General features: G+C 53.9%; 1 protein-coding gene across 1 annotated transcript in view; it reads right to left on the bottom strand.

Moving 5' to 3' along the window:
- The window catches only part of SYT2 (synaptotagmin 2), a 49,408-nt gene extending 37,745 nt beyond the window's left edge, over positions 1-11,663 (bottom strand). Inside the window, exon 1 of the mRNA XM_037812159.1 lies at positions 11,483-11,663. The gene's annotated coding sequence lies outside the window, so the exon portion shown is untranslated. The remainder of the gene's footprint in view (positions 1-11,482) is intronic.
- Positions 11,664-12,484: the final 821 nt, after the last annotated feature.

Below are 12,484 nucleotides of genomic sequence, written 5' to 3'. Positions count from 1 at the left end.
ACACCAGAGGCTTCAACGTTTTCTCTATCTAGTGCTGAGGCATCGTTCTACATCCACCACAGTGCAGCAAACACTGCAGAAGGCCCCTGCCCCCCCAACCCTGGCTAGGAGTAAAACACACAGAGCTCCCACCTCCCTGCCCTGGGCCAGAGGAGTGGGGAAAGGAGGTGAACAGAGGAGCGTCCCCATCATGCTGCCCCCAGTGACCTCGTGCCCTACAGAGGCCAGCCCCCCATGTCATTTCGGGAAGGTCTAAACAACGTGTTTTACTGCCAACGAAACTAAGAGCCAGAGGGAGCAAGTGACTTGCCCAGCGTCACAGTTAGAAGGCAGGGCCTGACTCCCCGTCCAGTGCTCCTCCAAGCGGCAAAATCCTCAGGGTGGGTGTGGCGCGTGCATCAGGGCTCTCTGGAGTCAGGGGTTTCAGCCTCCTGTCAGATGATCCCTGGTGGAATCCGTAACTATAACTTGTCTGGCTTTGATCAGACCCCACGTCCCTGTGGCTGGTGACACGCAGGCATTTAATCCTTTCCACACCTGGAGCTGGTCTGTTTTATGTTTCTTACTTTCTGTCACATGTTTGAGCACCTCACCCACTTGAAGCAGGAAAGACTTCAGGCATCTAACCTCAGTTTTCTCTAAAGGCCCTCCTGGCTCTTCTTGGCAGCCCCACTCTCCGGACAGAGAGAGGATCTCGCCACATCTCCAGGTCAGAGGTGCCTCTGCCCAAGACACCGGGCTGTGGTTGCTCATGATGGGTGACCTGAGTTCCTTCTGTCCCCTCTCCTCTTCCAGGACCTGGGAGGGTTGCAGGCAGAAGAAGGGGTTCCCTGCTTCAGTGGCATGGGAGAGTAGACAGGCTCAAAGTGAGGGAGAACTTTCACAGTCAGCAACATTCAGCAATGGGATGGCAGTCTCGTGAGGTAATGAGCACCCTGTCCTTGGGGGTATTTGAGCTGAGGTTAGACCACTTCTGGGAGGGATCTCATAGATGGGACTCAGGTAGAAGATGCAGTGTTGGCCTACATGAATTTCAAGGTCCCCTTTCCAAGCCGAAGGATCTCTAAATCTGACATCTCCATCCCACCCCTTGCTGCCAAATGGCCTTATTCACCTTAGCCCTGCCAGCCCTCCAGGCAGTTTGTCTTCAAGGAGCTCATGGATTCTCTTTACAATATCAGTCCTCTTGCAGGAATGGATTGGGAGTGGGGGGAGGGGTATGATGGGGAAAATAAGAAAAATAAGGCAGTGGGTGGCAGCGGGAGAAGCGACCAGTTCCTGAGGGGCTGGAATCCACGGTGTTCCCACCTCCAGGCAAACTAGGGGACACACTGCAGGGCGGGGTCTCAGCAAGCTGAAAGGGAACAAGCTCTGGCCTCCTGATTGAGGGTGGGGGGTGGGAAGCTGCCGAGTGAAAAGCAAGCCCAGCCTAGCTCACTCTCTCAGGTTCATTAGAGAAAAAGGTGACTGTTGAAGATGTGTCAGGGCAGGCAGCTCATTAAGCCCACAGAGCTTAAAAATAGAGGCACGCAGGCATTGGGGGTGGGGGGTGGGGGGGAGCCTGGGCACTAAAGTTCCAGATCATCATTCCAGATAGAAGAACAGCAACCTCTGGAGAGAATGAAGCCATACACAGTGGAAGGACGGCTGCAGAGCCTCTGCCCAATCTCCCTGTGTAAGCTGGGAGCACAAGCTTACTGCAAATGTCAGGCCCCAATTGGCAAATGAGACTGAGGCTCAGAGGAGGCTGCTCACAGGCATTACCGGACAAGCACCCCTGAGCCCGGCACAGGGGTAAGAAGAGATAAGATACAGTGATGTAGTTAGTGCCTGTCCTGGAGGGAGTCAGAGGCTACCTGCCCAGACTCCACCTGGTTTCCCTGGTTCTGGGCACTCCTTCCAAAGCCTTTCTATAGACCTTTCTTATTGGTCTAGAGAGCCTTCTCTCAAGTCCTTCCACTGCCACTGACCAACGGGGTGACCTTGGAGAAGTTGCTTCCCTGACCTGGGCTTGTTTCCTCTTCCATAAAATGGAGTCACTCCTGACTCCACTACCTTCGTTCTAGGGTTCTCAGGAAGATGACATTAGCTGTCCTGTTACGTGCTTAGCAGACTACCTAGAATACAGGAGGAGCTTTGACTGGCAGGTACCGAGAAGTGGGAAATATAGAGTAAAGGGAGGGCCAAGGAAAAGGTTACGGGACCCAGGGGAGCCGGACGGAAGATGCAGGGTGGCTGTGGCTGCCTTGCTCAGCATCGCCAGATTGGGTTTGGAAAATGCAATTACGGCATTCACTGGTGGATGAGGCAAAGTGGACCGGGGGATCATGGGCTAAGGGAAGCACTGACTCAACTACTGACCGGATTCAGTCAACTGACCCACCGTGTGCTGAGCACTTCCCCATAAATGATCTGAAACCAGGAACTAGGGCCAAGCATCAGAAGCTGGCTGGGTAGTTAACTGGATAAGGGCTGGAGTGGACTCAAAGAAAGCAGGACTCCAGAGGTACAGGGGTTGAGAAGGGAAACAAAGAGTGAGTGGAGGGATAAGCAGGTGAAATGGTTCTTTCCTGACTTGGTTCACAGGAGAAAGTCTCCAGCCCAGTGTTTGACCTGTGACAGTGGCTCCAAGAATGGAAAGGGGGGTTATGGTTGGTGCACCCCTCCTCTCTACCTGTACCCCACTCAGCCCCAGCCTGGCCTGTTAGTACAAGCAGTGACCCGAGGCCCCGGACACCCACCTCAGGCTCAGCCCCCTGGAGGGCTCAGGCTGTGGGGAGAAAGCAAGAACTACGTAGGAGGGAAGAGCTGGGAGGAATTATTCCAGACCTTTATGAATGACAGGGAAACCAAGACCCAACAGAAAAAAAATTATTTTCCCAAGGTCATTCACTATCCAAGTCAACAAGACAGCCAGAGCTAGACTCCAGGACTCTCCACTACACCACACTCCTCCCCGCCCCCACCCAACCCTGAGTCTTAAGTTGTCCCTGCGTCTTAGGTGCCATGTTGGAAGCTTTATATACTGGGGAACCAGTGAGGCTCAAACAACAAATTCCCTAAAGCCACACAGCCAGTCAGTAAGAGAAATGCAGGGTATTGGGCCTTCCTTTTTCTTTTCCTGCTCCCAGGATTCAACATTTTTCATCTATGCCACAGGCCAGGCAGTGGGCTGGGAGCACTCTCATACCTTATCTTGTTTACACCCCACATATGGGAGCAGGGTGGTAGAAGAGCTAAAAGTCAGACTGCCAGGGTCCAACTCCTGGCTCTCTTAGCCAAGCCTACTTGGACAAGTTATTGGCTATCTCTGAGCCCCAGTTTCCTCATTCTGTAAATTGAGGATAATGACAGTACCAACCTCATAAAGTTTTGTGATAATTAAAAGGGACAACCTATGTAAAATACTTACAACCAGGTCTAATATAAACCTCTGCAATGGAAGTAGCATCAGATCCAATTTAGAGATGTGGGAGATGAGGTTGGAGAGATTCAGCAACTTGCCCAAGGTCACATGGCTAGTAGGTTGCAGGGTGTGATTTTGGACATTGTTTGGTTGGACTCCCAAGTCCAGGACTCTTTCCTGCAGCTTCTCCAAATGACTTACTCCAGCCCAGATTCATGGAAACAAGATCTATCCTTAAACATCTCAGGCAAAGCTTCCATTCCCTTCCCTTCAGGAAGTTCTCCCTGTCATCTAATTCAAAACCTTCCAATTTCCAGAGGGGAGATGTTCAGGAGGATTTGAGGTGAGGGCCAAGGTCAAGCACCAGAACAGAGCCCCACATTTCTAACCAATGCTCCACACTTTCTATAGGAAGCCCGGGCAATGGGGCAGAGGAAATATAATAGACTACACTTCATGAGCTCATGGCTGACGTTGGGGGTACCCTTAGTCAAGCAACCTCATCTCTGGAGCTTCTGGTAAAATGATAATCAGGAAGAGGCTCTGAAGTGGGCTCCAGAGGAAGACATTATCAAGAGCCAGAATAACTCTGAAGTAAATTCCCTCCCCTCTCCATTACTGCCACTCACCCTGGATGACCAGCTAGGTGGGTTTTGGGGCCATGGGCATCATTAAGTTGCTGACTTAAGTATCTGCAGCCTGGTCATTCCTGTGGTCCTTGGCAGAACCTTGGGGACAACACGTGAGGCCCCTGGCCTAATCATCACCCCAAAACTGTCAACAAATTGGGTTGGCTGCACCTCCCACCCTGAGAAAGAAGCAAGTAAAGGAGGATGACAAAGGGTTGTCAGCTGGTCTCCTCTGGCAGGAAAGGTGCTTAACGTGACATTGAATCAATGCTTGTGTGTCTGGGCAGCTCCCTGCACTGCCGGGAGCCTGGCCATGTGTGGTAGGAGGGAAGGGGCTCCGCTCCTGCTTTTGACATCCCAGGGAAGGCTTCACCTCAGTCTGCCTGAGGGCCCCAGGCCAGGGTACCTCAGCTTGAAGGAGAGTTTCACCCATTCTTCTTCTCTCTGCTTGTACAACATGGACCATGTCCCAAAACATTCCTGCTCCTCTTGCTAAGGAGCATTCAGAGACACAAAGCCACCATCCCTTCTCCTGGCAAATGAGGAAGAGCAGAAACTGAGGGTCCAGGCTCAGTCCCAGGCCACAGAGTCCGAGTGGGCCTCATTGCGGGAGAAGCTCACTGGGTTTGGTGCTGTTCCGTTTACTAAAGCTGCCATTTTGCAAAATGCCAGAAATGCATTGGCTTTTATGAAGGGGGTTTATTAGGTTACAAATTTACAGTTCTAAGGCCATAAAAATGTCCAAACTAAGGCATCAACAAGAGGATACCTTCACTGAAGAAAGACCGATGGCGTCCGGAACATCTCTATCAGCTGGGAAGGCACAAAGCTGGTATCTGCTGGTCCTTTGCTCCCAGGTTCTGGTTTCAAAATGGCTTTCTCCAAAATGTCTCTGGGCTTCTGTTTCTCTTAGCTTCTCTCTTTCAGCTCCTGTGCATCCTTGCTTGTTTTCCCAGGCGTTTCTCTCTAAGCATTTGGGGGTCCTCTCTTAGCTTCTCTGGGGCAAATCTGGGCTTCATCTCTTAGCTTAGCATCTCCAAGCATCTGTCTCAGCTTCTCTGAGCTCCTTCTCTCTGTGAGCTCTCTTAAAGGACTCCAGTAAACTAATCAAGACCCACCCTGAATGAGTGGAGGCACACCTCTATGGAAATAATTTAATCAAAAGGTCTCACCCACAGTTGGGTGGGTCACATCTCCATGGAAAACAGCCTAATCAAAAGATCCCACCCATAGTAAGTCTGCCCCCACAAGATCACATTAAAGGACACAGTCTTTCCTGGGGTACATAACAGTTTCAAACTGGCACAGGTGCCACTTTAGGAAGCCCGACAGGCCAGGGCCTCTGCCAGGAAGCCTGCGTGTGTCACCAAGCTGAGACAGAGAGGCCAACCATGCATGCCCTAGACCCCACCATCCTTTCCATTTGATCCCGAGACACCTTGGAGAAGTGTGGAAGACAGGCATCCTTTCCTGCATTTTCAAATGGGGACAATGACAGTCCAGACATGGAAAGAAACAGCTTGCCCCAGGCCATGGGGTGGGGGATAAAATCACTGGATTCTACATCCTTCTAATCAAATCCAATCACTGATGCCTCGCCATCCCCAGCTGCAGGGCTATGGTTTTTTTAATCTACAAAAGGTCTCTTTCAGTTTTAAGAAACACCATAATAACGATAGCTAACTCTTGATAGCACTTACCATGTGCTGTACTTACTGTGCTCAGCGCTTTATGTATATTAATATATTAAGCCCTCATATCAACCCTTTGGCATATAAATTATTTTACTTCCATTTACAGATGAGGAAACTGAGGTACTGAGTGCTAAAGTAACTTGGCCAAAGTTCCACAGCTAAAAATCTAGAAGAGCTGGGATCTGAGCCCGGGAACCTGGCCCCAGCATTTGTGCCCCTGACCATTGTGCAACATGGCTGAGCACCTGCCAAGTCAGGATCTGCACAATCCAAATCCCATCAGAGATGGGCTGGGGTCCCATGGCAGCCTCAAGGGGTTTGGTCACGATGGAGAGCAGATGCAGGAAGTCCCCTTAAATCCGAGCTGGGCTGTGCTCCTGCCTGGGACCATGTGCTTGAGGGGTAGGCATGGGGACAGGCTGCAATCTGTCTCTGCGCAGCCGGCTGCCCTCAAGTCCCAGCCCCTGGCCAAGCAGTGGGGAGCAGGTTGAAGGCAGGCTCCGGAGCTGGCAGCCTGGGCCTGCCCCGCTGGGAGCAGCAGCTTCGAGAGACTCGCCTGCCGGAGCGGCTCGTAGATGCTGCACTATCTCCTCTGGCGGGAGGGCTGGCCAGTCTCGAGGGCTCACCTTCTCCTTTCTCCCTCCGTCCTTCTCTCAGTCACACAGCCTGAGCTTCCCCAAGCCCATAGTGGGGGCAAAGCTGAGAGTTTGGAAGGTCATTCTGGCTAACTGGTCTCTAGGGACAGCTGGTCCTACTGACAAATGGGACCAAGTATAGACTTGAGCGGCAGCACTGACCTCCAGGAATGTCACTGTGGCCCCTTTGGCAGCAGATATCAAAGCTGGCGCACTACCAAAAGAGGAAGGAGCTCACCGGATCAGCACCACGGCTTCCCACCTATCAGACTCACCAAGAGCTGGTGATTCCCACCTTAGGAAGTTCTTCCTTGTACCTCACTTGAGTCTTTCCTGCTGCAGTACAGCCTCATTATCTCATACAAAAACCGCTTCTGCTTCCAAATGTTCCTTTTGTTAAATGGCTAAGATGTGATTCCACGACCAACAGCAATCACAATAAACCATTAAAGCAGCCAGCAGCTGCCATGGGTTCAAGAATCTCATTTGAGTTCAAGAAAGTCTGTGGGCGTTGCACCCCCCAGTCCCTTCCCGACCTTGGGACACAGGTAACAGGATGCAAAGGAGAAAAATAGAAGGATAACAAAACAAAGGCAGAAAAAAAAAAACTATTCACAGCCTCTCTTGACCTGCCGAGGACTTTTTCCACATCTTTCCCTCAGCTTGGGGACCCAGATAAGGAAGCGAGCCTTTCTCGCAGCTTCTGTACAGCTTTGCCTGAGCCTCACTCAATGGACCATCAGCTCCAAACAGTAAAGGAAATTTATTAGGGATGGGGCTGCTGAGAGGATGGTGCAAGCAAATGGGGCCGAAGTCTCCGAGATACAAAGGGTTATTTAATGCGGGAAATGCCAAGGCCCGTTTAGAAGTCTAGTGCTCACACCCGAGGCTCTATACTCTGCTCCCTTCTTTTCAGAATCACTCTCCCCGCCCTCCCGCACCCCACCCCACCCGAAGTCAGACTTATTTCCTGTCCTGAGGCCACTGGGCAAATATTGACTTTCTTTCACTCAGCATTGCGGATGGAACCGAGACCAATGGGGCTGCTATTGTCTCCTTCCTCTCAGAGGGCAAGGCAGGCTGTCAGCCGAACAGCTCAGAGCAGAGGCCGCTGCAGATGGCCACGAAAGAAAAGCCTGGTCTTGGAAGTAACAGTTCTGTCTTTCTGTGTTTGATTTTGCCTTTCTGTCCTCCCTCCGTTTCCCAAACCCAATAAAGCCTGTTCTTTCACATTTTGCTTGTCCTGCTGATGTGGCTGCCTGACCCGAGGGAAGCAGCCTGGCATGGCTGGTATAACTGGAAAGCACTGGCCTGGGAGTTCAAGCCCCAGCTCTGATACTGGGTAACCTTTTGCTAGTCCTTTAATTTTTTTGGACCTCAGTGTTTCAATCTGAAAAGTGGGGGTGTTGTTTCCTTGATCTTGATATCTAGGTTAGGAAGTTCCTTCCTATCAAGGACCAATGTCCTTTCTGCTGCAATCAAGGCATTTTACCTTGTGCTCTGATTTTAGAAGGGGTGAAAAATAACTGCTCGGGGCTTAATGGGGAGAATGGAAAAGAGCACTGGACTGAGGGTCCACAAGTGCAAATACAACTTCATCTCTGCTGCTAACAAGCTGTGTGATACTGGGCAAGGTGCTCCCTCTCTCTGAGCCTTGCTTTCCCAATAATTAAAATCAGAGGACTGGATGAGGTGGTCCCTAAGGCCCCTTCTGGAGCCTCATTCTGGGGTTGCATTCAGCTGACACACCTCTGCAATGTCTCAGCTCCTTCCGCCTTTTCTTCAAGACCTCATTCCTCTTGACTGACCTTGAAAAGAAGGATGTCACACTTCAGAGCTGTATTCCCTCATCACCAAGAGCCTTTTGTTAGCCTCCAAGCTTCTCTGCAACAGACAGACTCAAGCAGCCTGCAGCTCCCTAGGGCTGGAGGTTCAGCTCTCCCCTCTGCAGACCCTGTGATAAGGACCAGTGCATACAAACTCCTGAAACTTGCAGCCACAGGAATTAGGGCATTTTCTCAAGAAACCTGTGCATGGTGACAACTGCAGTGTTTTGAGCTCTGCCCCTACCTTTGCTCTAGCCTTCCTGGTATAGTACCAAATAGCACACTAGGAAATCACACATTTCAGGAGTTTTATATAAATTATTTCAACATAAATCCCATAAGAGCCCTAAGAAGTAGGTAATATTTTTACAGGTGAGGTAACAGGTTCAGAGAGGTTAAGTGATTTCTCTCTTTAACCGTCAGCGCCCAGCCTGAGAAGAGTGTCGTCGCCTTTCCCGGGGCTGAGTCATGTGGTGGGAACTGAGTGCCCACATGACTCCTGTGAACCTCCCACCCTTCCCCCAGCCTCAGCAAGGGCAGAGACAACAGGGACATGGACCACCAGGGTGGAAGCACCTTCAATTCATCAAAACCCAGCTTTCACTAAGCAAATGAGGAAACTGAGGCCCAGAGGGGGTTGCGGCTTCTCTAAGGTCACACAGTGAGTCTCGGGCAAACCTGGGTCCTGGTCCTCCCACTTCCCTAGCCTCGCCACCAGCATGCCCCATCTCATCTGGCTCTGGGATCCGGGGCGTCCCCCAGAGGCTGAGCTGGTCCCTTTGCATTACCTTCCGCCCTGGCCCTGGTGCAGATGTGCCTCCGGCCACTCACTGCAGGGACATCCAGTTTCACCCCTCTCTGGACCTCAGTTGATTTATTCCTAGAAGTCCAAGTGGGATTCGGGGAGTGGAGTAAAAGGCCTTTATTGTTATTTTTAACAATAACCAACACTTGAGCACTTTAGGTGGGCTCAGGCATTAGACTAAACATTTTGCAGGGGTTTCTTATTTAATCCTCACACTGACCCCAAAATACCACCCCTGTTATCATTGCTTTATGACCACTGGATTAACTGAAGCTCAAAGATGTAAAGTAACTTGTTCAAGGTTGCACAGCCAATTATCAGTAGAGCCAGGGGCTCCTGAGGACTCAGGCATATTCAGAGCCTTGAAAATGGCCCCATTAATATGAAAATTTTTGCCTCAAGTTGTCTCCATGGGGGTGGAGGGGGCAGTACATTGGGCATTCCTCTGGACCCCACCTAGAGACCACCTGCCCCATCAACGAGCTAAGCCCACTTCCTGCTACTCAGACCTGGAATTCCAGTCACAGGCCTGCAGGGTTGGAAGGGCCCTGGGAAGTTATCTAGTTCAACTCTCTCAATTTCCAGGTTAAGGAAAGCAAAAGTGGGCTTGCCCAAGGTCACACAAGGTCACATATAATGGAGGCAGAGGCTGGAATTAAACTCAGGTTCCTGTCTTAAACCAGGACTCTCTCCAAGACACAGTGAGGAACTATTGATTCATTTCTTCTGAAGACTGAACTGGAGATCACCCCAAGGAGTCAGAGTTAGAGCTAAGAAAGAACTTTCTGATGACAAGGGCTGGCACTGCACACAGGGGTGCTAAGGGCTGCTGTAGTGGAGATCTTTTAGAAACAGAGAGGAATCCTTCAGATCATCCTTGTAGATGCAGCCCTGCCTGGAGATGGGTGGACAGACAGCATGACCTTGGGAGGTGCTTGACATTCCCCTTTAACTCCTGGGCTGGCTCACCAGGGTCCTCTTTGTCACTGGGAACCTTTCCCCAGGGAAGGCTCTGCTCCCCTGCAAAGAGGATGTGTAGTGCTCCAAAGCAAACCATTTTCCCCATGGGGCAGGAGAGTCTGAGAGTTGGAGGGAGGAGGGTGAGCAGGCCAAGGGTCTCATAGCCCTGCTGCCTTTTCTGGGGTGGGAGTGGGAGGAGGGCGACAGTCTCCCCAGAGGCTAGGTCACAGAAGGAATGCTGCTAGGGAGGCTGCACCCCACCCCCATCCATTCAGTCGGCCTCACCTGCAGCACTGGGGCTAGCAGGTGTCGCAGCTGGGAGAGACTTCAGATACCATAAGCTCCAAACCCCCATTTTCCAAGCGAAGATACTGAGGCCCGGAGGGGTAAGTGATTTGTGCAAGGTCGTAGGACGGGTCAGAATCCAAGCTTCCTGACTCCCCGTGGGGCGCTGTATTCACAGCGCCACACTGCCACCCTCCCCTTCCTCCCCCGGAGGAGAGCTCTGAGCTCAGCGCAGAGGCCAGGAGTGAAAAGCGCAGGATTCCCAGGGGAAGAGCTCAGGGCAGGCGCGCTGGTGACGCGTTCGCCATCCTACCCCCAACCTCGTCCCCATTCCCGTCTTGGGCACTACGCGCCTCCATCATACTGAGGTTCAGAGAGGTGCAGCAGCTTGTCCAAGGTCACAAAGCCAATTGAGTAAAATATGCGCTCTACTGCCCAGCTGCCCCTTCCCCACTTCCATCCCACCTCGGTCGCTCCAAGCTCTGCCGCTTCCCAGGACCTTGGGACCTTGCTTCCCCCAATGCGCAAAGCCGCGGCGCTTACTGGAGTATGGAAAAGTTCCGGCGAGAACAAGGGACGGAAGACAAGGCGGCTCAGGGCAGCTCAGCTCAGCCCAGCCCACTCCTGCCCAACCCTGGCCAGCCTAGCCCCATACCGCTACGGCGGGGCGAGGGGCGCGGAAGGGGAGCGGGCCCGAGCGCCGCCAGTGCCCCCAGCGCGCCCTACTCTGCGCCAGGGGGCTCCCGAGTCCGCGTGCAGGAGGCCCTTCAACACATACTGCGGCTGGGGCAGGTGGGGTCCCAGGCGCTCCGCACCCACTTCTTCCCGCACACCCACTTCATCCATCCTCCCCCGCGCCCGTCCCTGGGTTTCTCCAGTCCCAGCGCGGATGCACAGCAGCCTCTCTCGCCTTCTCCCCGCGCGGGTCCCAGGCTCCCATCGAGGAGAAAGCGGTCGAAAGCTAGGGTTCCCAAGATAATTCAGCTCACCTCCCTTGGGACTAACCGAGTCATTCCAAAGCAAGTAGATTTCCGGACCCCAGTCTCCCGCCACGGGCTCAGTCCTGCACTTAGTTTATTAGATTGGGAGCGCCTAGCCCAGAAAGTCGATTGTCCCAGTTTGGCGACCCCGCATCTGCCCGCGCCCCAGACCCTCGGCGTGGCCGCTGGTGTTCAGGGCACAGCTTTGCTCGGAACCACGGGCTGCCCTCGCTGGGTGCCCCCGCCCGGGGTTCCCTCTTACCCGGGGGCGTTTCGGGCGCAGCGCGGCCTGAGCGCGTGGAGAGGGCGGAGGGCGGGGGCCGTCGGGGTCCCGAAGTCGAGGTCCCCTCTTCCCACTTCCCGGCCGGCCGGGCCGCTGCGGCTCTCCTCCCGCCCGCCGGATCCCTCGCTCGCCGGCTCGCTCGCTCGCTCGCTCACTCTCGCTCTCTCGCTCGCTCTCTGCAGTAGTAACAACCTGATCCCGCGTCCCCCGCCCGCCAATTGAGATGCTCCTCACATCCGCCTGCACACCGCGCGTGCTGGCCCCCCGGAGGGCGATCCCCGCTCACCGCGACGCAAGGCCCCCACCCCAGGCAATCCCCGCCTCTGAGAGGCCGCCAACACGTCCCCTCTTTCCCCAGTTGGGGAGGGAGGGCCGTTAGGGGAAGGGGAGGTGTGCGCAAGAGGGAAGTGGGGTGGGGGAAAGGCGGTTCAACCTGGCGCAGCCTAGGAGAAGTTTGGGGTGGGCGGGGCCGGTCTCGCGCCCCGGGGCCCTGCGGGGCACCCACGGCCCTGCGGAGGAGTCCCCGCCCGCTCGGTGCCCTCCTGCGACACTCCCCACCCCACCCCCGCCACCCGCGGGCTTTAAGGGCCTCTCCAATGCGGGGATTGGCTGGGGAAGGGGTCCGCGGGGAGCGGGACCACTCCTCTGTCGGGAACTGGCGAGCGGGTGGGAGGGAGCAGATTTGCTTCAGGAGATACGGATGAAGGTTTTTCTGAGTCTAGAAAGAAAAGAAAAGGGAGGGAGAAGAGGAGAGATGGAGACAAAGGCGGCCACTGGAGAAGGGAGGTGGGGGTGTTGAGCCCAGAGAGCTCCCACAGCCCGCAGCCCCCAGCGTCGGTCCCGGGAGAATGGAGTCGGATTGGTGCCCGGGGAGGGGAGGAGGGGTCCCTGGGGAGAGAGGAGAGGCAGTGTCCGGGCTCCTGTGTAGGAAACCCCTAAAGGATCTCTCTATGAGGACGCCAGCACCTCCCCCCAGCCACA

This window comes from Choloepus didactylus, chromosome 2 (genome assembly GCF_015220235.1).
Source record: "Choloepus didactylus isolate mChoDid1 chromosome 2, mChoDid1.pri, whole genome shotgun sequence".
Classification (NCBI taxonomy): domain Eukaryota; kingdom Metazoa; phylum Chordata; class Mammalia; order Pilosa; family Megalonychidae; genus Choloepus; species Choloepus didactylus.
The sequence above is the reverse complement of the archived record's forward strand: the minus strand, read 5'-3'. Positions and strand labels throughout refer to the sequence as shown.